At 38.6% G+C, this 23,605-nt stretch overlaps 2 long non-coding RNA genes across 2 annotated transcripts in view; both read right to left on the bottom strand.

Annotated features, from left to right (window-relative positions):
* Positions 1–205: 205 nt before the first annotated feature.
* Positions 206–23,605, bottom strand: part of LOC111928894 (uncharacterized) — a 38,291-nt gene continuing 14,891 nt past the window's right edge. The window contains exons 5-6 of the long non-coding RNA XR_002864362.2: positions 18,234–18,319; positions 206–692 (exon numbers count right to left, since the gene is read on the bottom strand). This is a non-coding gene — a long non-coding RNA (uncharacterized LOC111928894). The remainder of the gene's footprint in view (positions 693–18,233; positions 18,320–23,605) is intronic.
* Positions 8,693–16,058, bottom strand: LOC147653178 (uncharacterized). Its single transcript, XR_015286970.1, has 2 exons — positions 11,824–16,058; positions 8,693–10,411 (listed from the first exon to the last, which is right to left on the bottom strand). It is a non-coding gene; the product is annotated as an uncharacterized LOC147653178 (long non-coding RNA).

The following is a 23,605-nucleotide window of genomic DNA, read 5'->3' as shown; positions in this document are numbered from 1 at the left end:
GATAGTTATAGCTTTAAAATAACTATATTTTGTCATCATTGTATTGATTTTTTTGTTGTTGTTTTCATTGTAGAAAGAGTATTTCTGTTAATGTCCTTGATTGTTCATTTTTGTGTTCAGGCCTTCTGAAGAAGTGGTAAAACTATTCAAATAGGCTATTTATAGTTTTAGCTATCTCCTATCTAAGGTAATAAATTAATTAGGATTTTGAGCATAAAAATTTATTTTTTATTTATATATTCAAATATAAGTCATTTCAGCAATCATATAACTATTCTTATTTTTCACTACTCAACTGGCAAATATAAGGATGAAAATTTATTACAAGAACCATATGAAAGCAATAAAACAAAGTAAAACTATCATAAAAACAATCACATATTTTATAGAAAATAGGAGTATAAAATCACCTTTTTTTTGGCTTCTTTACCACTAAGCAAATTATCATTTAAGAAGACAACATTCTGCTGTGTTTAAGCATCTACTGTGTTGAACTTCTTGTGACCCATATGGGAATGGGAATAAGGTTTTACTATAACAAATTCAAAAATCTTTACTCATCACTGGTCATGCCAGCACAATCTTTTAGTACTAGTGGTAGAGTAATTTGTTGGTTCTGATATGTTTGCAAGTGTTGTTGCTTTCCTTTTATATTCTTCAGTTCCAGGTTTTTTGCATACTCCTTCCTTTAGCTGAAAAAAAAAATTCAATTTCTTAATACTCTAGGACTACTTTATTGGCCAAACTTTTCAGATGTGCTCAAACTTAATGCATAAACCCCACAATTTAAAAAGGTAAAAACAAATTTAATGCTACACTGCTTTGGAGAGACTTTCAAATAATTTGACTGAGATAATATTTCAGCTTTTTCCCCTTAAGAGGCAACTTGGAGTTCATACCCTTCACAAAATACTATGTATGACCTGGGCTTCTTTAATTCAATTTTTATAATCCTTGATATAGAGCATTATTTGATTTACATTACAGGGAAGATCTATGAACATCTTTGGGCAGCAAATTCAAATTAGATCAGCCACATTTTTCCAGTTTATTTCTCCTGTTTTATTACAGGATACCAAACAATACAAACATTATTACCTAGCACCTCTATGCCTTATCCTGTAACTCCATCCCAAAAATATTTGTTAACCGAAGTGGAATTCTTCTGTAGGCATGTGCATAAGCTCTGTGAAATACAGAATTGCATCTTCAGAGGACACTACACCCTTCTGAGTCATTTTTGTGCAATATAGTTGAAGGGAATTTTTTCTGTCCAAGCTCTAATCTTGTAATAGCATGTGTTGTTATTTTAAAAACACATATAACTATTCATCTTGGCAGGCTAATAAAGCACAGAGCTAAAACCCTCTTGAATTTTTAAATATTACTCTTTTTAGTGGACTACCATTTTGTAGTTTATTAAGCTAATTGTAAATTACTCTCTCCAGTTAGAAAATAGCTTAGTAACACAGACCACCCATTGTACATTTAGTTTTTAAAGCTGCAGTCTGTGACAAAATAGAAGGAAGGAGTTGTCACTTTTAGCTTGAATTCAGTACTCTTAGACTTCTGTAAAACAGTTACTGGGCTGGGGAGTGAAGTGAGCACAGGAGGAAGTAAAGCAAAAGGAACCAGGAGTGTACAACCTTTCATTTCTCATCAAAAAAAGTAACTGTTGTTCACATAGAAACAGACTGCTTTAAGGATACGAATATCAGTCCCAAGAAAATTGTAAAAATATCAGGCTGGAGCAAACCTTCTCTGAAGCTCAACATTTACAGAATGTGTTTTCTCCCTTCGTTAATTTTCTTAGCTACTGGCTCTCTTCCCAGGCAGTAGTTTCTCAGGCTGGTGTGTTGTGATCTAAATGCTAGGCTGGGTTATAAGCTAACTTGAAATGCAAAGTGAAAACCAGTGCTTTAAAGTCAGCCTTTCCAACCTATTAAATGTACTGTTTCTCCTAAAGAATCTGTGAATTTACTCACAGCAATCACCCTGTTTCCCTGTGCAATTACTCTGCTGGTGTTCTAAGAGACCTATATGCAATACTGAGATCCTTCACTCTTCACTGAGCTCCCTGTTGGCATCTCTGGAAATTTTACTTCTCTAAGGACTGTTGGCTCAAAATCTTCATAGTCAGTTTTTTCTCCCTCCCGAACCATCATGTCTGATAACCTGAATATAAGTTCTTCCAGACAGTCTCAGGAGAGTTTAAGCAAGTGTCTGCTTGGGGTTTTTTTGTATTTTTTTTTCTCATAGAAATAGTCATAATAAAACACCACAGTAAATCTGGATTTATTCCACTGCCTTTGAAGGAGCTAATCTGCATTTACCCCCGTATTAATGAGTTGAAATCCAACTCAGTGGGACTACTTGTGTGCAAAATTTGGTCCTTGTAAAATTCAAAAAATTGTTTAACAGCTACCACATAAATAAGAATGAAAACATAATCCTGAGCTGAAATCTAAGCAATTGATATTTTTTTAGCATCATGTTGTAGAGCAGTAAAAAGATTTCACTATAGTAGCTGGATCAGCTCTCAAAAATATAGTTTAAGCTTTGGTTTCCCACACTAATCAAGTTGTATTAGCATTAATGACTGCTGGTCTTTCTCCTCTCCCCATTCCCTTCCCCAGGCCTGGTATATTGACGGAGCAAAAAGAGAGAATTAATTGGACTGTCTGGTATAAACAAACCAAACAACAGATGCTTCTGCAGAGGTTTGAAAGGGACATTGCTTCATCTTCCTCAGCAGATATTCTTCAGCAAAATTTTTGCACAGCTCCAAAAACAGATCAAAGGGTTTGGCGGAAAGTTCAAAGGGAAAAGAAAATTATTTTCTCCATTTAGTTTTTACCTTTTAATCCTTTCTTCTTTCTTTATACTGCAATCTCTCTTTTCTCCCTATCATTGAGTTTGTTCTGAAAAAGTACCCTTTTGTTGAGGTGACTGAAGGACAGAACCTGACAAGTCAGAGGTCAAAACTCATCCAGTTCTCGTTTTATCAAGTCTTTTGTCTGGAACCAAAAATATTATTTTCCTAGTATTTGAGAGTCTAACTGTTGTGTCTTCCAGCAGTTTCTGGGACACTTATACTTTGGATGCTTGTCAAAACCTGCTTTTCTCTCTTGCAACTGAGAGCATGGCAATTCTCAAGCCTTGCAGATGGGGACATGTATTCAATTTAATCTGCAAAACTTTTGGTGGGTAGGAGAGCTCCTAAATCACTGTTGTGGTGAGTTCACAGCAGCACCAGCTAAAAGGCACAGGGAACTAATGACAGCACAAGCTGGAAATGGCAATTAGAGATCTTAGAAAAAAAAATAGAAGTGAGCAGTTGTATAGGTAAAAATGGATATAGGATAGGTCCAGAACTCCTTAACAAGCTTGACAGTTACATCTCTTCCTGTAGACAACAAACCAATTATTCAGAGCAGCCATTAAAAGAACAGCTAAAAGCTTAGCATTTACTGAGAAAGGCAGAAGATGATAAACTATTTTAGTCTTGGAAAGCAGACTCCTCTTTATTTCAGTGTCAGTCAGACTTTGCTCAGGGAATACTGAAAAAAACCACAATGTTTCCACTCCTTGATCAGGAATTTCTGGGGTTAGAATATGTAAGAGGAGATTAAAATACCACAAAGCAGGAAGAGAAAGCCTTTTTTCTGGGTTTTTCTTTTGTGTGTGTGTTTTCTTTTTTGTTTTTTGGGGTTTTTTTTAATCTATGTAACACTACAATGTAAATTTAAAAAAAAAAAAAAAAAAAAAAAAAAGAAAAGAAGAAAAGGTTTATCTGGATTAACAGGCTGAGCATGGGATATCTAAGGACAGGCCTAGGTGGGAAGCAGACTATCTTACATCCCTTTTCCAGTAGGTGGTAAGCTTGGTCATCAAGTCTTGCGGGAATGCTGGAGGGACTTCAGGGAGAGAGGTTGGTTGGGATACCTGTCTGGTGACCAGAGGAAGAAACATGAAGGACAGTCTATGAGCAGCAGAGAGCTGGGACAGTCTGAGGCTTCAGGTGTCCTGTGTGGTGTTTGAGGTGACATGAGGGATCGTTTCTTTGAGCCCTAGAAGAATTGACCACAAGGCAATAAGGAGGTTTTGGTGTAGGTGTTTCCATGCATGTTTAGGCCAGTACCAGCACAAGTTCCCATGGCCGGTCTATGGGACAACATGCAGTGTTAGATGTTGGCTACCACGGCCCAAAAACGCTGCCTCAGTGCTTTCTTTGGTTTGCTGGCTTTTCTAAAGTCATTGATGTCCCTCAGCAGAAAGGTGACTTCTGCCTCATATGCACTGTGGGAAGGTTTCTTTTGGTTAAGCTAAGGGCTTATCACTGAGTCAAATCTGTCCTGAGCTGTGGCTCTGAAAGTAAAAGGAAAGGAACACCAAAAAGGAAGCAGACAAATGCCACAGCTTGTACTACTTTCAGAAAACAAGAAGTACATCCATTTGCACTAATGCTAACCAGATGCTGAGCAAATACAGAAACCTATTAAAATCTAATGGTGTCCTTTAATACCCTCTTTGCACTGTCAATAAAAATAATTGAGCAATGGTGACCTGGATCTCCCTTCACCGCAGAGACTACAGTGAACAAAACAGTCTCCATTTACCTAAGCCCTCTTAAAAAACTTCAGATAATAAAAGCCCTCAGCATTCTGTGTTTGTATTTATTTCTTCACATTCCCTAAAATCCTATGGACAATTCATGGAATAGGAGGCTGCTACTTGGCACACATCTCTTACAATCTGTTCTGCACAAGGCTATTTCAGTAAATAATATGAAGAAGAGAAGATCCCTTCTCTTAGTGGCTGCTTGGGCCCAAGGTTAACTGTATAAAACATACAAGCCCACCACAGAAAGTAAAATCTCGCCAGAAACAGGCCGGTCCTCCCTGAATTCTGAGTGATTTTTTTCTACAGCCACTTTTTTCAGAGCAATCAGCTGTTCAAATGAAAGTCTTGTTACTTAACAGGGGAGAAAGAAACATTTTTCTATCATTGTCAAATAATGAAGACTTGAGAATAAAACTGGACTATACAAATGTGCTAGATATAGAGATAATCTTGACAACCCACTATTCTCCTTCCTAAAATTAACTGCTAAGGATGTGATTACGTTCTAGGTACATGACCAGTTGCAGGAGGAGAAATACTGTTGCCTGCCAGCTATAAAAATCCAGGGATTTTTATGTTTCACAGAGGAAGTAAATGCTCTTGACTTATGTAGCAACTGAGACGAGGGGAGTGAATCAGCACATTGGAGGAATGGACCTCCACTCTCCATCAGTCTTTGCCTGAGGATGATGGGAGCAAGTTTGGAAATAAGTAAAAGCTCTTCATTTCTTGCCTTTGTCCAAGGAAGGCAGTCCTGTGGCTCACTTAGGAGCTATTACTAATAAAAACAGCTCTGTGAAAGAGTAGAGTACTTGGTCATGACAATCTATACTTCAGCAGAGTATGAAATTACTGTAGTAGAGAAGGTTTTAAATAAAATGAAAAAGCTTATTATTAATGATAGAAGTATAGGAGGGGAAAAAAATGGTGCTCAAAAACCAGTCCTAACAGTTTACATTCTAAGGAGCCAGAATTAGTTGCTTTCCCTGTAGGCAATTCAAGTTGAAAGGGCAAGGATCCCATAAACATTGTGACTGAATGGCCCTTTAATGTCTCAGAGATGGTGACTGAGCATAAAGGCACTTTGAAAGAATGTCTAGGGGACATGAATGTTTTCACTGCCTCTGTGTAGTATCTTCTCTGAATAAAAAAATTCAGTCTCAAAGCCTGCTACCAGCATCTTTTATTAACTTTGGTGAATGACTGAATACGATGTTTATCAATCTGAAATGGAAAAAAGCATGAAAATGCACACTAGTACTATTGCCTGCTGACACATTCAGGCACTATGGCCTCAATTTTCAGTGCCTTCCTGTAGCTTCCTACTGTTTCATTCTCTCTTCTTAGGCCAGCCATGTCACACATTCCTGAGTCATCTTTCAGAGCAGTTTTCAGACTGTCCTGGCACCAAGCTGCAACTAAAAGCATCACTAGAAACAAGGACAGGCATACCCTGAAGTCTTAGCTGTGCCATGCTGCAGTCAGTTGCACTCCTGGAGTCCTAGGAGTGGCAGTGAAATTATGTTACCTGTCCTAAACCGTGGAGAAGCCATGTCCTGTATAGCCAGTAAGTTCTTGGAACAACCCATGGCAGACTTGTGGCACTGTGGTGACAGAGAGTGGGCCAACCTGGTGCCTGAGGGTGGGAGCACATACCAGTGGAGGAAAGAGGGACAAGGTTGATGAGGGAGCTAGCTGGGAAAGCTCAGTGGTTTTGGCTTTCCCATCAGAAATTCCTAAAACCTGAAATATTTTAGTTTGCTGTTAGGGGAAGGAGGGCACATCCCAGCTGCCAGAGTGCAAAGTACCCATTGCATGAAGAAGTGACTGGCTGACATGAGCCTGTGTTTCCCAGCAGGACTTAAAAGCCCATTTGATTTTAACTCACTATCTGATCATTCAGTTGTCAGATTATAAATGCATGAACTGCTATGAGGTGGGCAATGTTAGCATGACCCAAGCTGATCTGAGATACAAGCTGTATCTCAACCTGCTTGTAAATACCCTTTCTGAACTGCATTATCCCGGGTGATACATCAGAGGTGTCCTCTGAGAGTGCCAAGTAAAATTCTTACATGTTCTTCATCCACTTTGTTCATGGAAGGCCTTTATAGTAGCTGGAGAGGCAGGTCATGCTTACTGAAGACTTCTTTAAAAGAGAAGTAAATGCAAGTAACAATTCAGCCAATCCTCACAGACAGGCCAGTGCCCCTCAAAAGGGCATCCTGCTCTGTCACATTAAAGTGCACCTATGCTCAGTGAGAAAGAGCATCCACTGCCAACAGTCATGGACGTGCTCTTTCTGATATTATTAGAACAGGAAAGAGACCCTTAAGCTGTTAATTTGATTCAGGCTGATGACCAAGGCCAACTTTTCACCAGATTCCCTGTCAATCAGATGAAAATGGTTCTGTATCTCAAAAATGGTGCTGCATCTCAAATCCTCACCAATTCAGCTCTCCAGAACCAGAGGACTTTTGATACACCTACCCAATAAGAAGCCAATAACTTCGAAATCAGAGCTACCTCTGCCTTTTTACCTAGTATACCTGTTAGAGCACAAACTCTAAAACCTTGACCATCAAAGAAGAAAATCAATGTCATTCTGCATCAGACAAAGGATGGGGGAGAAAGCACATTTTACACACTCCCAACAATATTTAAAAGGCTCTTTTTAAATTTACACATCCTGATTACTGTGACCTCTAAAATAACTTACATTCCAGTTCTTCCAATTTCAGCAGGAATGAGACAAGCCAGAGGAAACAGAGGTTTCAGGACATGATTCATAAATTGGTATTATTACTTGTATGTGTTGAGTCTTGTTCTTTAAAGCTGTATGTTTATTTTTGAAATCCAGCATATAAATATCTGCTAAGTGTCATCTCACTTTACCAAGTTTACTATGGCTGGAAAACACAGGGGAGGGGAAAGTGATGGGTTCATTGTGCTGCATCTCTAAGCAGTAAGGGGACAGATCATTTTATACCTGAAGCTTTCTGCAGTTCAGAAAACATGACCCAGATTGAATGTCCTTACATTCAAAAATTGAACTTGTAGATTTCTAAAAAATATCTTTAGAATATTTCTGTTTTCTCTTTGCTGTTTCAAATCCTTTTTAAACCTTACAGTTCTCTGGTTATGTTAGATGTCAGCCAGCCTCACTAGAATTCTTGACATGTTTCTCTAAAGTGACCTTTATCTTACACTGAACAAAAAGCTTCAGAGAGTAAGTATAAGGTCTTCCTTACCATTTCCATGTTTATCTTGCTGCAGGCTGCATCTGATCACAAAACTGACAACACCCCCACTTCACAGGAGTTTTTCTTATGTAGAGAAAAGGCAAGTAAAACAGCACAGCAGAATCAAGTTATAACAGATTCTGATCGCACAGTGTCTTTCTCAGTCAGTAATGAATCACTTCCTTGGTGTTATAAGAAAGGGGTATAAAGTTGCTGAAGGTGCTTAATTTCAAAAGAAATCAACTAAGGGACATGTTGAAATTGTTGTATTTGCTGAAAAGGACACAGAAAGGAAAAAAAACAAAAACAAAAACAAAAAAAATCCCACCAAAACGAAACCCAAAACCAAAACAAACAAAAAACCACAAAAAACAAATAAATGAAAACAACAATAACCCATCCCCCCCAAAAAAAACCAAATCCAAAAACAAACCCTAAAACCAAACTAAACAAAAAACCTCCCAGGAATCTGTATGGTTAATAGCTGCTTTTAATTTTTGCGTTACATAGTGTAGGCCATTTTGAAGGCCAGAAATTAAAGCTAGAATAGCTGAGGGCAAATTATCAACTACTACGATTTCCAGAAGATCATCCCAAATGACACCAGCAGATCAAGGACCTTAGAAACCCTGCAGAGCCATGCACAAGGGCTTTACTGTCACCCTAGTTCACCTCCCTGGGACTCTCTTAGCATTCAGGTGTTGATTGGAAAGCTCTTGCAGGCCAAAAATCTTGGATTAATGCCCCACAAATTACTTTTGCAGCAGGATCCTTTGGCCCTGTAGGTCAGACAGTAACCAAAGGAAGAGAAAGCATCTGTCCCAAAGTTTTAAACCATCTACTGTCCTTTATTTTGAAGCAATGTGATGAAATGGAACTGCTGAATCTTACAGTGTGAACACAGAGTGGCTACAGTACAGTGGGAGATGAATTGTGCCACATGTGAAGCTTAGAAAGTTCTGCAAAAGGCTTGTTCTTGCATTATCTAAAGCAGTGACTCCTTCACCTCAGAGATCAGCAGGATGGAGACCAGGCTCTGTGCTTGTAACTTTTAGATTCCTCCTGCTGAAATAGGCCACATACAGACAGTGTTGTCATTTTTTATTAATCACAGGTAACATAATTCTGGTCACTGCTATAGGCTGTTTTGTCGCTGTATATAATCTTGCAACTTTCACACAATTTTGCAAAGCAAAATGAGAATAAGGAACTAATCCCCTTCAAAACGTCTTAGGGCTTTGAGGAAGAGAGCTTTATCTGTGTGTCTAGAGGCTAATTGTTCAAGTCCCAGCTGCTCTGCCAACTGTGGTTAATATTTCTCTGCCCTTCACAACTCAAGACATTACATCCAATTGCACAGTAACTATTATTCCCTAGTTCTGCAGAAAAAGAAATTCTAAAAGTGATTTGGACAGCACTGAAACCAGGACTCACAGGCCAGTATGGGCTCCTGCACAGACTGAGAGGCCAATTCAGCTGTTTCTAGAATAATTTTCTTCCTATGTATTAAATCAATATATTACTTCAAGATCTGTCTTAATTTATCTTTTACTGCTACATTTTTCACTTTGACTGAAACCATCCAGCTTTTTGAGGACAAGCTGTGGCAGCCTCCTGGCTTCACTGGCATTGTCCCTCTCAGGCTGCAGCATGTCCTTCAGTGGTGCACAACCTCAAACCAGTTCACAAACTGGGGTGCTTACTGCTGCTACTGCAGTAGCAAGGGTGGCAAGTGACAAGAATGAAGAAATAACTTTGTGCACCCTCTGAACTGGGCAGCCTCACTTGTATTCCCAGAAACAAGGTGATTGGGTCTGTGCAAAATCCAAAAAAGAAAAGGACTTAATATAATAAGCTTCTTCCCAAAACACTAAGTTTGGAAAATTAATGATATAGCCTTTTGCCTCTTGATACCAAATGAAACCCTACCTGGCTCAAGCAGGGATTAAAATTTACTCCCAGCTAATTGATGTTTGGAGTCAGTGCACTAAATTAAGTAGTCTCAGCTTCAGCTTCTGCTTCATGTGTTTCCCTGCACAGCTTTGAGGTAGTTTTTTAGGTCAGACACAAACTCTCACTGTGTGTTTGTGCAATGCCAAGCACAAGAGAGTGCAGAGACCCCCAGAAAGCTCCTGGTAGTAAATCCACCATTGGGACTTCAACCAGCTTGGTCTAAATTCAGAATACTGGCAAACTTATTCTAATTTTACCTCCCAGGGTCAGGCTGGTGGGAGTGCACAGAGCAGCAGACAGTAAATAAATAGGGATTATTATCATTTAATGTTTTGGGCTTTGGTTTAATTTTGTGATAATCAACATTTTCCTGCTGGTGGTGTTGTAAAATAGTGGGCTATCATGATCAAGTACATAATTTGTCCCAAAACACATAAAAATCAAATGTCATCACAAATGATTAAAACTGTAGAAAAAGAAATAAATTTAAAGAGGCATCCTAGAAAATTTCAGTAGCTGTTATGCCTATCCATTTCTATATTTCTTCTTTCTGAAGAAGTGGTGACTGGAAAATGAAGTGGTTTAATTCCAACCTGGAAGAAAAAGACATATTGTGATTTTTTCAATTAATCAAAATTTTTGTAACATGAGTCCACAGTCAAAACATGTCAGTAATTTATAAATCTTTCCATTCTGTTAATTTAGGCAAAGACTTTTTAAATAGGAGCAAAACTCAAGGCACTGCATTCTGCAGCTGTTCAACAAGACATTTAAATGTTTTCCAAAATAATTTTCCTCACTTTAAAATAATTTCTTCAAAGTGGAAGATAAAATGGGGATGGGAGAAGAACTACCAGACAGATTTTTTTTTCCTTGACAAAAACTGCTTCAATAAAACATTTTTTATTAGCTTTGAGTATGCATGCTTCTTTAAAATTATCTGGAGAAAAAAGATGGATGTCAGAAGGACTGAATGATATTAAAATAAAATCTGGGTTAAATAAGTACAACAGGCAGTTCTTTCTGATTTAGTTAGTAGCATTCTTCCCTTTGGGGGACTTGTTTACCCCCAATCAAAACATCTCAGCTCATGAGAAATTCAAGACGAGCTGCTATAACAAACTGCCAATTGCAATTCAGCCGGGATTTCATCCTACTCCAAAAAGAAGCAATCATAAAAGTTTTACATTGGAAAATACAGCCTGTTACTGTACTTTAGGGTTTCATACTATTCCAGCTATTCCTTTCATTACTAGCCCTCAGACCACCAATTCTGTCTCAGCAGCCTGCAAGTAAAGTCTCTTTCTGAATATCTCCATGTACTCAAAGTGCTTCCAGAGCAAAAATTATGTCTTTCTGGGCATGGAATCTGTGAAGTGTTTCTCCCTGCACAATTCCATCTTTGGCCATTACACATAGCTGTTCCCAAGCTTCCTTTCACAGTAAAGGGAGCCAGTTATGATGAAAGGGACAACTGATAGCACCTGAAGGCACCCTGCCATGTCCTCATAAGGTCACTGTATTCAAGAGACACACTTGAGTTGTGTCCTCAGACGTTCTTTGTATTCACAAGGATTATATTTATCCTGTAACATTTCTAAGTGAATATTGACAACTTTATCTCGCTGTACAACCCAAAAAGATGGGGCTGTAGGCACACATCTGTACTGTGTCTGCTGTAATCCTACAGGCACCACATAAAGGTGGTCCCAGCAGCAGCAGTTGGCTTTGTAAAGGAGGCTTGGCAGGGAAGTACACAGTAGGAGTTTAGTCGTCTGAATTGGAAGCAGGAAAATGTTACTGTAGGCAACTGCAGATAAGCTGGACTGGATGGGTCATGGACTAAGAATTATTGGCGGAGTCCAAAAATAAATTTGATGGAGCAATACTCAAAGGGTTACAAACTGCCTCATAAAACTTTTATTTTTAGAGTTGCTGTCTTCACTACACTCAAAAACATAAGAAGGACAAGAAGAAAGAGTGAGGATTTTTTGCAGTTTCTCACCCCTTGCAATCCATGGAGCCAATCTGTGGAGCAAATCCATGCAAGTATTTTTCTCCGCTCTTCTGAGGTCAGGAAAGGGAGAAAGGGGTGTTTGTGCATTCTTGCTCCAGTACCAGCTTTTCTAACAGGTAATGAATAATACAAAGTTTATCCTGACAAGTCATTTGAATATTACTCTCTGAAAGCATGAAGTACTACAGTTAAACCTACAGCACAGATAACATTGCTGTGTGCACTGGAGTCAATTCCCAGCTGCCAGAAGCTTTTCCAGAAGGCACTCCTTCACAGTATTTATAAACACCTACACACACCATTGAAGAGGATTACAGAGATTTATGAAAGGGGGAAAAAAGGCCTACAGAACCAAGCATTTTCTTATTAGATATGGTGGGGTTTTTTGCTTCTGGGGTTTTAATTTCTGTCAGAAATAGAAATACAAATATGGTAAACATGCTTTCTTGGTTAATTGACTTGCAGCTGCTGGCAGATAAACTCACTTTATTTCACTCATCTGTTCTATCACCTATTACGCTTAGAACAGCTATGTTCCATATGATTTGAAGACATTTCAATATATTTTCTTATACTGATTTTTTGTACTTCACATTTTGCTGGTAAAACAGCAATATAGAACATTGGTTAATAAGTGTTGTGTAATTCTCAAATGGATTTAGTAATCACTCTTCTATGGTCTTTCAGCAGACACAAATAGAAAGAACAAAGGAAACTACACAAGGTATTTGTAATAAAATCACCCAAATAACTATCATTTAAAATGCTTATATAATACTAACACAGCATTTGATCATAAGAGATAAGGAAAAAATTAGTTGGAACAAAATTTTTAAACCTCAAGAGATCACAAAAATGATGCTTTGTATACAAAAGTCTAACCACATCACACGAAAGTGATTGTAATGGTAAAAAGAAATGCATGACAGATGATTTTTTTCCATGTGTATGTTATTTGCCACTAAGCACTCTATTAACACTGTGTATTACCATAATATCAAATGCTGCAGAATTGGGACTTAACTACATTTATAGAAGAATACATTTTATATCTACATTTACAGAACAAACAAGTCCCCATCTCACCCAAAACCTTGCTGCTGGAACAATCCTAGAGGCTTCTGACACAGGGTCAGGATTTTCCTGTTCGAGGAGAGGTTCCTATCACCAAGGTATTTTGCACTTGTAATTACATACATTGAATCAGGATTTGCTAAACAACGGGGCTTCAGTTACTGTTCATTAAAGAAAAATAACACTGTATTAAAAAAAAAAATCTGTACAACTTTCTACTTCTATCTTGTGTCTTCTACTTAGGAACCGCACTGTCTTAAAGCATCACCTTAGAGCCCAGGTTAAAAGGAACCATTTCAAATGACACACCAAAAGTTAAATTTAGAAACACCCAGCTACTCTGTCACATAAGAGACTTTCAAGATTTGTTCAACATGACAATTATCTACAAGAGCCTCTGAAACATGTGATGAGTCAGTTGATTTCAATATGAACCTGACTTATTGTCTCAAAAAGATATATACTGTTGTTGCAACCTATTTAGTAGTTGAGGTTTAGCACCCTAACTAAAAGGGTTTTTTTAAGATAATGTATGTGTTAATTTTAATAATAATTGTATTAATCATGATAACTTACTTCCTTCAATGTGTGCAGAAATTAATTAATAAAGACATTTTAAAGTGTTTTTAGTTAAAAGAGAAGGGGGAGATGTTGCAAAGACAGAAAATACTTCAGACTTTAACATAAGAGATTTAATAATCAAGATACCTTAGCAAGAACAAACAAAGCTTTAAAAATTACAAGAAGATTAGATCAGACTAGCAACACGGAAAAGTATTAAATAATTTCCTGCAAGTAGAAGAGATGTTACAAAAATGTATAAGTTTGTTTAAATGATAACTAACCCAATCATTGTAGTAAAAAAATACTAACCTTCCTAGAATGGTATATAAACATATATAACCCACAATAAATTCAGATTCTTATCACCAGCCAGTTATTTCCATTTCTCTCAATCACCAACAATATACCAGATGTGTTAGTTTATGAATTAAAAATATTTCTCATTCTCTACCTTCCCTTTTCTCCTGTCACCTGAATTACAGACCCTTTGGACAGGATTGTGAAACTTTAGTTATGTGAATCCTTATGCACCTTAATCAGTATATGGGGTTTCAAGGCCATCTTGCATGGAAAGTTGCATGGAAAGAACTGTGAGAAGCCAGTGCACCGCACTTTTCTCTGCTGAGGTTCAATATAATATGTTTTTTGTACTCTTAGAAACATAACGGCGTAAGCAGCACTTGATTTGATTTACTTTTAATGGAAGACCTGACACCAATTTACTTATGTATTATAAAAGTACACACACTCCCTTTTGATTTTACAGAACTTGTATGGATATGCCAAAGGAAATTAATTTTTTATATTAGATATACAAAAACAATATCTTTGGTATGTTATCACAAAGAACTGTAGAAACATGACTCTTTCCCACTATAAAAATGTATCTACTTTGCCAAAGTTAAATAATTTCTGGCTTGGTTCTCTGAAAATGTGATTACAAAAATAGAATAGTCCCTACTCAGCAACAAATCCACTCTTGAAGTGTGATCAGAGTCACATTTTAGTGATAAAAGCAAATTTTCTTCCTGTCTGTAGTAGGTAAGAGCTGTAATAGGTAAGAGCTCGTGCTCAGGAATCCAAGGGCAGAAGTCAGATATATTGTTAAATGAAATAGTAAAGAGTGGTGCCTGCAGGGTGCAAAAATCCCTGCATTCCCAGTCCATGACAGTGGCAGGGCGGGGGATTAGTGGTGCAGGGTGTCACTCAGAGACTTTTTATTCTTGACTGTCATATGTTATCAACCACAGATATGCGCAGCTGAGGCTTTGTTAATGAGATATGAAGGCTACTTTTCCACACAGTCTCAGGATCAAGTATCCTTGTTTACCTCTGGCTTTATGTGCTATTTTTCTGTCTGCCAGTCATGGCTGTTAATCAAACACAGCCGCTCCTGTGTGAAGTAACCTCTGTGCAAAGCAGGGCTCCCTGCAGGGCTAAATGTAGATGCATTTTAGTAGCTTCTAAAAAAAAGATTGTAAGAACTTCCCTTGATGAGACAACAATTACAGCACAGGACTGAACGGCTTTCCTAAAACAATCTACAGCAGCAAGGGAGAAAGGAACCCTCCCAACCAAGAGGGAATTCTGGAGGGAAAGGGACCATAGGCCCTCTTCATTTAATGCTTCTTAGCCTCCAAAATTCCTGTAATTACCAACTGAAGAAGATTGAAAGAAGTTACAGAGCTATGGCAAATCTCCCTGCCCCTAGACGCTAATCCCCTCATTCTCCTGTCAGTTGGTTAGTCAGGTGAGACAAAATATTCACCAGTACCCGTAAAATCTGAGTCCACCACTATCACTGCTTTTGATGGGTTCTGGGTAATTTTTGACCTCAGTATTGACCTCTCAGTATCTGGTCTTAGGATGGGCCAACCACAACTTGGAAAGCATAATAATCAGGACAGCTCTTGACTTGCTTCTGAGTCATCATGAGACGGGCACCAATGCCCTTCCTTACTCAAATAAAGTTAGAGCCTCAGTTTCTGTGCAAAGTGACAGAAAGAAATGGTTTGCATTGACACTCTTGGCTTTTCCTTCTGTGCATGTGCAGACCAGACCAGCCCTGCTGGAAGTACTTCCTGGTGGGGACTGCTCTGAAATATCTTTTGCATACAACAGAAAGGACATGAGCACAGGGGTCTGGATGAGCATAAACCTTCCTTTCAGAAACTGTTCTCCTGGTAGTGGAAATGGGGCATCACCCTGAGGAGGGGAAAAGACAGCTCAGTCTCACTGCCTCTATAGTGATGGTTAACCACTAAATCATAAACACAAAGAACCATAAAAATAAATATCTATTCTGGAGTTCCATTTTGGTAACTGTCATTTGGCTGTGTTCAAGTAATCAAGTAGATTAAAAATACTTCTCATAGTCATTCCCATTGCTTTCAATTCCATCATCCCTCACACAGGATCAGGGAAGTAATAACTGCATGGATGGCAATGCTGTCACAGTTTGTATGGCATCAAGATTTTTCCTATAAGGAAGAAAGAAACTATACATGAATAGGATAGAGAAGGCACAAGGGAAAGGAAAGAGGCAAGTGATTTAGCAGAACATTTCAAATGTTTTTGTAAATCACATATTTACACTGAAATGTCACTTTAGTGAGTTTCCCTTACAATGATCACTGGATGACAATATATTTCTGTCTGCCATGCATGCGAAAGGGTGGGACATGCTGCTATGTTTGCACAGCATTCCTAAGGAAAAATACTGATTGGAGCATAAATAATTTCAATTTATGCTACTACAGGTCTTTTCACATAGTCTCTCTTAAATCAGCATATTTTAGGAAGAAAAATTAAATTATACAAATGAACAACATAAGCAGAGATCTCATTCAGAGTCCTTAAAAATATGAAACCCAGAAAATCCTGGGTTCCTATTATTTTGAAAATGGAAGAACTTTATGCTCTACTGATTTTTTAATGAAGAGATCTTGGAGAGAAGATGTAAGTTGATGCAGAGATGCAAGAAAATATTTTTTGAAGTGGAAGAATCAGATAAACCATGAATCACCAGTGTCACTGCTAAATCTGCGCATGTTCTCAGTGCTATTTTTAGATCACTGACCAACATCCTACCATCCTTGCCCAAGGATTTTAAGCACTGTTTTCAAAGACTCATAAGCAAACGAGACAATCAAACATGAGAAATCAGCATAATAACCACAGTACTTTCTTACTTTCTGTTCTGCTCTGAACGGCAATTTTCCATTTAGAGCATTATTGCATCCCAAATTTAGAGTTTTAAGCCAGAAGTGATTTGCAGATTCACTTACAAAACAAGTGATTGATGAATAGATTTAAAAATCAATAGGAATGGATATAAGTCATCAGGTTGAAGCTGATGACTATCAAAGTTACTAAAAAACTCCATCTAGCTTTTCTTCCACAGAAAATATTCATGCCAAAACCAGATATTGTAATTAGTACCTTTGCTCTTGTTTTACAGATAACTCTGTTTGGAAGATAGATTCTAAATGGTCTATCCTTATGGGTATTTCTGCTGCATTTCAAGATTGTATTCCTATATATCTAGCTCTTAACAGTGTTAAACTCAACAAGATTCAAGAAAATCTATGCTAAGAAGAGTGAATACTTTAAAAAAGAACTTTTTTAAAATGTGCTTCCATTACACAGCTGTAGGCATTGTGAATGTGAGCCATTTGGACACAGCAGCATTTTCTTAAATATTCTCTAATATCCCACAACAGAATAAGAACCAAAGAAAACTGTTTACAGTAGAGAGCAAAACTAGCATTGTCTTTTCCCCTCCATCCTCCCAGTTTCTACTTTCTCACTCCAGCTCTTCAGCTCTTTTATAACCACAGAATCAGAGAGTTGTAGGTTAGAAGGGACCTCTGGAGGTCATTTGGTCCATTGCACTAAGTATCACCAATTCTAAGTCAGATCCAGCTTCAAAACTAGATTAAATTTCTGAGGGTTATAGCCAGTCCAGTACTGAATATCTCTAAGGACAGAGATTCCACAACCTTCCTGGGTAACCTGATTGAATGATTGTACAATCTAATTGTTTTCCTAGAGTTTACCTGGAATTTTCCTTGCTGTAAGTAGTACCTTCTTTAAGACCACACCCTCTTTCAGTTCTCAACAGTGATGGAGGCAAAATCTGGGTACAACACGACCACTTCTGTTGCTTTAGACAACCACAGTGTTGCAATAGTCCTTGCTGATCACATTCAGACTTTCTTCTTCCAAATACATTTTTCAAATACATGCTAATTTACGACTTTAAGTCACCTGAGGCTTTGCTGACATAGGCTTCATGCTGGCATGTTGGAATCTTTGATGACCCTACTGCAAGACACATACCTGGTTGGCAGAGAAACAAGTTCTCATTGCTAATACTGATATCTACATAATTTAGCCTGGTTTTTTTAAGTGAAGATTAAGATATCTTAGTCAGTATGAAGTCCCTGGAAAGGAGTTCTTGAAAGAAGTTAGTGCCTCTCTCAGAGAAAAAGGAGAAAAAGCACTGGTTGACAGATGCCAAATTGTCTTCTGCATAAAGCTTATATAGCCCAAGGGATAATATGGGACAGCAGAAAAGGGAGATAACTGTTTTTAAAAGAAAACATTGTTGAAACAGTATTTCGTATAACTGAGACTATAGGTATAAGCGGGTAAGTGTAGGTCTTCTCAGATATTACTGTGGCAAAGAACCACTGAGATAACTGAAAGTTAAGGAAAACTCATAGAGACATGATTGCTACAACATTGATGTTTCTCACCTGGTTTATACAGTGATATGATTGACAGCTGAATCAGAGTTGTCCTTCACATTCTTTTTTTCCACTGAATGTTTGGTTGGGTATATCTGTAAGTGGGGAAAAAATGAATTCCAGGTATTTCCAGCTTGATGTAACAGTTTAGATTAGCCATTGCACCTTTTAAAATAATTAGCCTGGAAGTGAAGAATCAAGCTCAGGAATGTGCTAAATGGAGCAATGATCCAGCAAAGTGAACAGAAAAAGGACTTTATAGTTACAGTGAAAGAATAATCGAAACATTCATCCAGTACATAAATACAATAAAGAAGGTAAATGAAATAGTATTTCTTCACATGTTCTGCTGTGTTGATCAGAATTAAAACAGGAAAGCTTACAGGATGTACTACTGTATGTGCCTGCTTTATGGGGCACCATGGCTTTTGAGAACTACTAAAGCAATAAAAAAAATCAGATCACAACAGCATAAACCAATTTCTGTGGAATAGGAGATGTATTAAAAACATAAAGAGAGGACTGCATTGTGGCCTAACAGAAGTGAAAATTGTGGGAAGGACTAGTAAAAGTGATAGAAATAAAGTTTTAATACTAGCAAGACATTTACAAGCATGGAGAGATAGCTCCAGGAAGTCTTCTCATTGTTTGACTAACGAACTCAGACAGCTATTCTACTCAAACACCAGCAGTCATACAGAATAAATTACTAAATAACCCAAACGAACATAAAATGAATTCAACGACTGCAAGTGATGGTTTGTTTACTTTGGTGAGAAGACAGAAAACACACTTAACATAAAAGTAATCTGCACATGCAGACCTTTGACTATAGCCAGTACATCCTGGGGCAGCACTGAAAGTGCTCGATTTCATCATTCTGAAATAGTCAGCAAGCTGATTAGTAAGAGACAAAGGTGGCATTTAAAAAAGGAACGATTTAATGATTTCTGATCATACACTCATCAGTGGTACCTCAAGCACACTCAGCAAACAGTCTTATGCTGGGGACTCCCTAATCTAAGGCTCTGTTCTACAAATGGGAAGGGCCGGGTCGGTCAGGATCACACAAGACTGCTGTCCCCTCCGCTCTGTGCTGCGGGTCAAAGTGCAGCGCGTCAGGGACAGCTGCCAGGTTTTCTTCAAACGCACTGCCCCGATCTGTAACAACGCTATGCCTGTGGTAATGTGGATGTAACCCAGAGCATCCAAGTGAGCTCCTGCTGCGCGGTACAGCTCCACCTACTGATGCGAGTATTCCCCAAGTCACAGGGTGGCTCTGCTGCCTGGGTTTAAGCAAACATTTCTCGTTCAGTAGAGTGATGGTATCACTAGAAGGCATTCAAGGACAAGAGCACAAGGAGCAGGGGCATGAAAGGACACGACACTAAGAAACCTGAAAAACTGTAGCTCAGGTTTACACAAATGCCAGAAGAAGGTGCTCAGAACTTCTTCAGGAGCAGCATGACACAAAATTCAGAGTAGCCTTAACCAATGGCAAAAATACATCTCTCGAATACACTTGCTCCAAGTCACACCAGGAATTAATTTGACCCCGAGTGGAATGGGACTATAATCAAATTACATTAACGGAAAGGGCTTTAATTAACAGCTCTTAACTATAGTTTTATTATTTTCATTGTACTACTGTATTTTTGTTATGTATGACTTATTCTTCATTAAGTGTAATTATGGTAATATTCCCAAGCTGTGTAAGATTTTATTAGCACTTTGTCTTGTTTGATGGCTTTATTCATGCATCTACTCAAAAAAATGTATAATTGTATTATAATATTAGTAACTACTAATATATTCCTGGATGAATACTGGAATGAGATATTACAACAGGAATAGGAAGGAAAAGGAACCTAATTTCTTTTAGTACTTCAGAGGTGATTGACTTGCAGCAAGAATAAAGACTATTGTAGCTCAGGACCTTCTATGGAAACAGAAAACTTTTTCAGTCCTCCGCTAAATCCCACATTTCAGATTAACCTCAGGAGAGAAGGAACAACTGGTATGAATTTGATGATGATGCTAAGGCCCACCAGTATTCCCCAGGGAAAGATTCCGATTCCCTGGGGAGCTACCTCAAAGTTTTCGTGTTAATCAAGGAAAAACTGTTTGCACACCCCTCTAACCTCTTAGAATAAGGCTCATGTGTGGTGTCTGCTGTGGGGAACTGCTATTTCGGCACCATACATTCAAGCTGGTAGATGTTAGCTCACAATGAAAACACCTGTATCTTCAAAGTTACAGTGCTGAAACATGCATCAGAGGAGAGTGAGTTACTGCTTTTAGCACACAAAAGCACTCAGGTAGATGAACAAACCAAGGTACTGCTAAAAGACAGTTGGCAAATGAAAGTTTACAGTCAGGCTGGTTTTCCTCAGGTGCAACAACACTGACACCTATTTGTGGACACAGGGTAGAAGGGATAATATGTGCCTTGGCTTCAGCAACATCAGTTCTTCCAAAAGCCTCAAAAGGTATAGCCAGACCCTATGCTGATAAATCCCAGAGGCAGTGGGAACACTTCTTCTCTTACAAATACTTTGAGAATGTCCACAGAGTGGAGAGTTGTTTACTCCCACAATGCACTCTAATAAGTGCTCACACCCAGACTGCCAAAGCCCCAGATTCTGTTTTCCATCATTCTTTAGGATTTTCACCTGTTCTTTGAGAAACAATCATCCCAGTTTTGCCTAAAAGTTTTTCTCCTTCTTTCTCCTATCTAGATATTTTACCTTTGTACAGGAACTGCCCACTTTTTGCAGTTTACTCTTCCACTCTTGTCTTTCCTGTTCATACACTCTGGCTAGCATTTAGATCCTTACAGAGGTCTCTAGGTGATGACATTGCCAAGCAGATGAGCCTCCTGGAAACCCTTCCTATGGTCCCCCTCCCAGCGGATTTGGAGTTCCATTTCAAGCTTTCTCCAGTTAACTCCTATGTCTTCAGTCTCCAGTCTCCCCTATGGCTTCTAGGTCACACATTTTGCTCCTGATTTTGAAGCACATTTCCACATTGGACATATTTTACTTGGGGAATTCAGATAGCTCCCAGCTAGGACTGGATTTCACACATCAAAACCTCAAGCCTCACCTTTTAAAGGAAGACAATTTTTTTTTTTCCTTTGTGTAATGTTTCCCTGTAATTATTATTAGCAGCAAAGAACAGTTAGGTTAATGTAATCAGGCTGAATAAGCACGCTGTTGTAAATTTCTTTGGGAGAAAATAAAGGACATGAGTCTATCTTTCAGTGATAGATATCTGTTTTTCCAATGTCACTGTGATTTTCAAGCCTTTATCCTCTGGGTAAATCCTTTTTGAGTACAGCAAGAGTTGTCTGCTCCTTTAGCAATGAGAGTTTGGGGGCAGTGAGGGGAACCCACAATTCAGCGTTCTGTCAGGGCAGGGTCTGACACAGCTGTGGGGGGCTAGAGACCAGCCCAGATGGGGTGTTGCTGAGGCAGGGGAGGTCCTTTCCATGGAACAGCCCATCTTCCTCAGTCATCCACTGCTCCTATGCAATCAGTGGAGACAAACCAGCTAATGGGTACAGACAGGCAGGCAGAGACAGACTGCCCTCATCCCCGCCCCCCGCAGCCAGGTCTGCTGTGCCAGCTTGCACTGTGTTACAGTGTCTGTGGGCGGAGACATAAAAGAAAGAGGAAGACAACCCTCTCTTTCCACATGGGGAAATGAAGTATGGAGAATACTCACACCAAACCAGGACTAAGAAGGGAAAAGACTCAGCTTGACAAATGAAATGTCATCCAGGCTTTAGATGAGCACATTCATCATCAGAGGCATGTTTTTGCCAGCTGATTGTACACCAAACTTTGGGGGAAAGCAAGGGGAACTGAAAGACAAATATGAAAACCAGTGGGTGTTCCATGGCTTTAAAGTGCTGGCAATATGCAGACATCTGACTGCAGGACCAAACATACCACTGGCCAGCTTAAAACTGGAATTGTGACACCTCTTATTTTGCAACTTTAAAACATGCAACCAGCTTACTGGTAGTTTTGTACAATGTTATATTCCTACAGAGCAAAGCCACAGTGGAAAATCAGGGATAGCTTGACCTGCTCCACTACTCCTCAGCCACTCTGGAGAGGGATTGCTGCAGCCAGCATGTGCTGGATCAGCATGAGAGAAGCATGATGAACTGAAAAAGCTCACAGCTGCATGGCTGCAGCAGGAGACAATGTGGCGTTAACCAACCAGTAGATATACTACATAGCCCAATGTCTAAATTTATGCTTCCTACAGGCAAATACCTGCATCAAGCAAAAATCTTAGTGAATACATGAAATACTGGAAATAAAAATACATAGCAATAGTGTTTATAACACATGGGGACATGGCCTCATTATTTTAAAAAGTCTGTGGGTTTTCTGCTAAAAACTTCGTGGCTGCTACAATTTCTAATTCCCGCAATACATCTGAGTTAAATTATGGATCTCAAAATCTCATGAAATTAATTGGAGGACTTCACAGCATCAAAAATGTGTTTTACATGTCTAGACAAATCTGATTATCATCATGCCCTTCAGAAATACTTTATATATTCCCAGCATATGAGATTTTACATAGCATTACCGTTAAATGTGGTCTAATTTCAGCTGACAAACCAGAGAATAATTATTTGGATGGTAATTTACTTCAGTTTTAAGAGATTAGTTATGTTAACGTCAAGTAAGATAATATATTTGGCAATGACATCATACGGCTCTGAATAAAAAACCCCTTCATTTTGTGTCAAATGTATTTTTAAAACCATATTTTAAAACCACTTTCAGTACCACCAGTAACATAAAATAAAAATCAAAGTTTTCATTGCATTAATTTTGTCAGTGAGTAGTGTGAAAAAGGCAGACCTAAATAAATAAAACCAGATAGAAGCTCAGGTTATCACTGGCTGTTTCCCTGTTTTGCCCCTAAAATCAGCATGCACAAAGCCATGCCAGAAGCATCATAATCCCTAATTGTCAGTTCCATGTAAAAAACTAAGGTACACAGGGTTTAAATACTATGCTACTGGTTATACAAATGAGGCCAGAATGTCCATGGCCTAAGGGCAGTGAGCTCCTGCCACAGGTAACTGAGAATGCAGGGAGGACAATGTGAATCAACAGCTGGAATAGGAGCACTTTAACCATGCAACCCTCTTAGGTACAAGGCAATGAGCTTTGCAATCAGTAATTCTCCCAAGTTCTGCAATATTACACTCACCTGTGTTGGTCAATGCCATTAAGTTGGCTGCATGAACATGAGAAGGATTATGTTTCACATAAAAAGAATTGTGCTATTGTGCATGCCCTAAGCTTTGTCCTGCCTCAGTTTTAATTAACACAACTCAATGCTTTGAAAGG

The sequence above is a fragment of the Cyanistes caeruleus genome, chromosome 5 (genome assembly GCF_971803275.1).
Source record: "Cyanistes caeruleus chromosome 5, bCyaCae1.hap1.1, whole genome shotgun sequence".
Taxonomy (NCBI): Eukaryota; Metazoa; Chordata; class Aves; order Passeriformes; family Paridae; genus Cyanistes; species Cyanistes caeruleus.
Note: the sequence above shows the minus strand (reverse complement) of the source record. Positions and strands in the feature narration are given on the sequence as shown.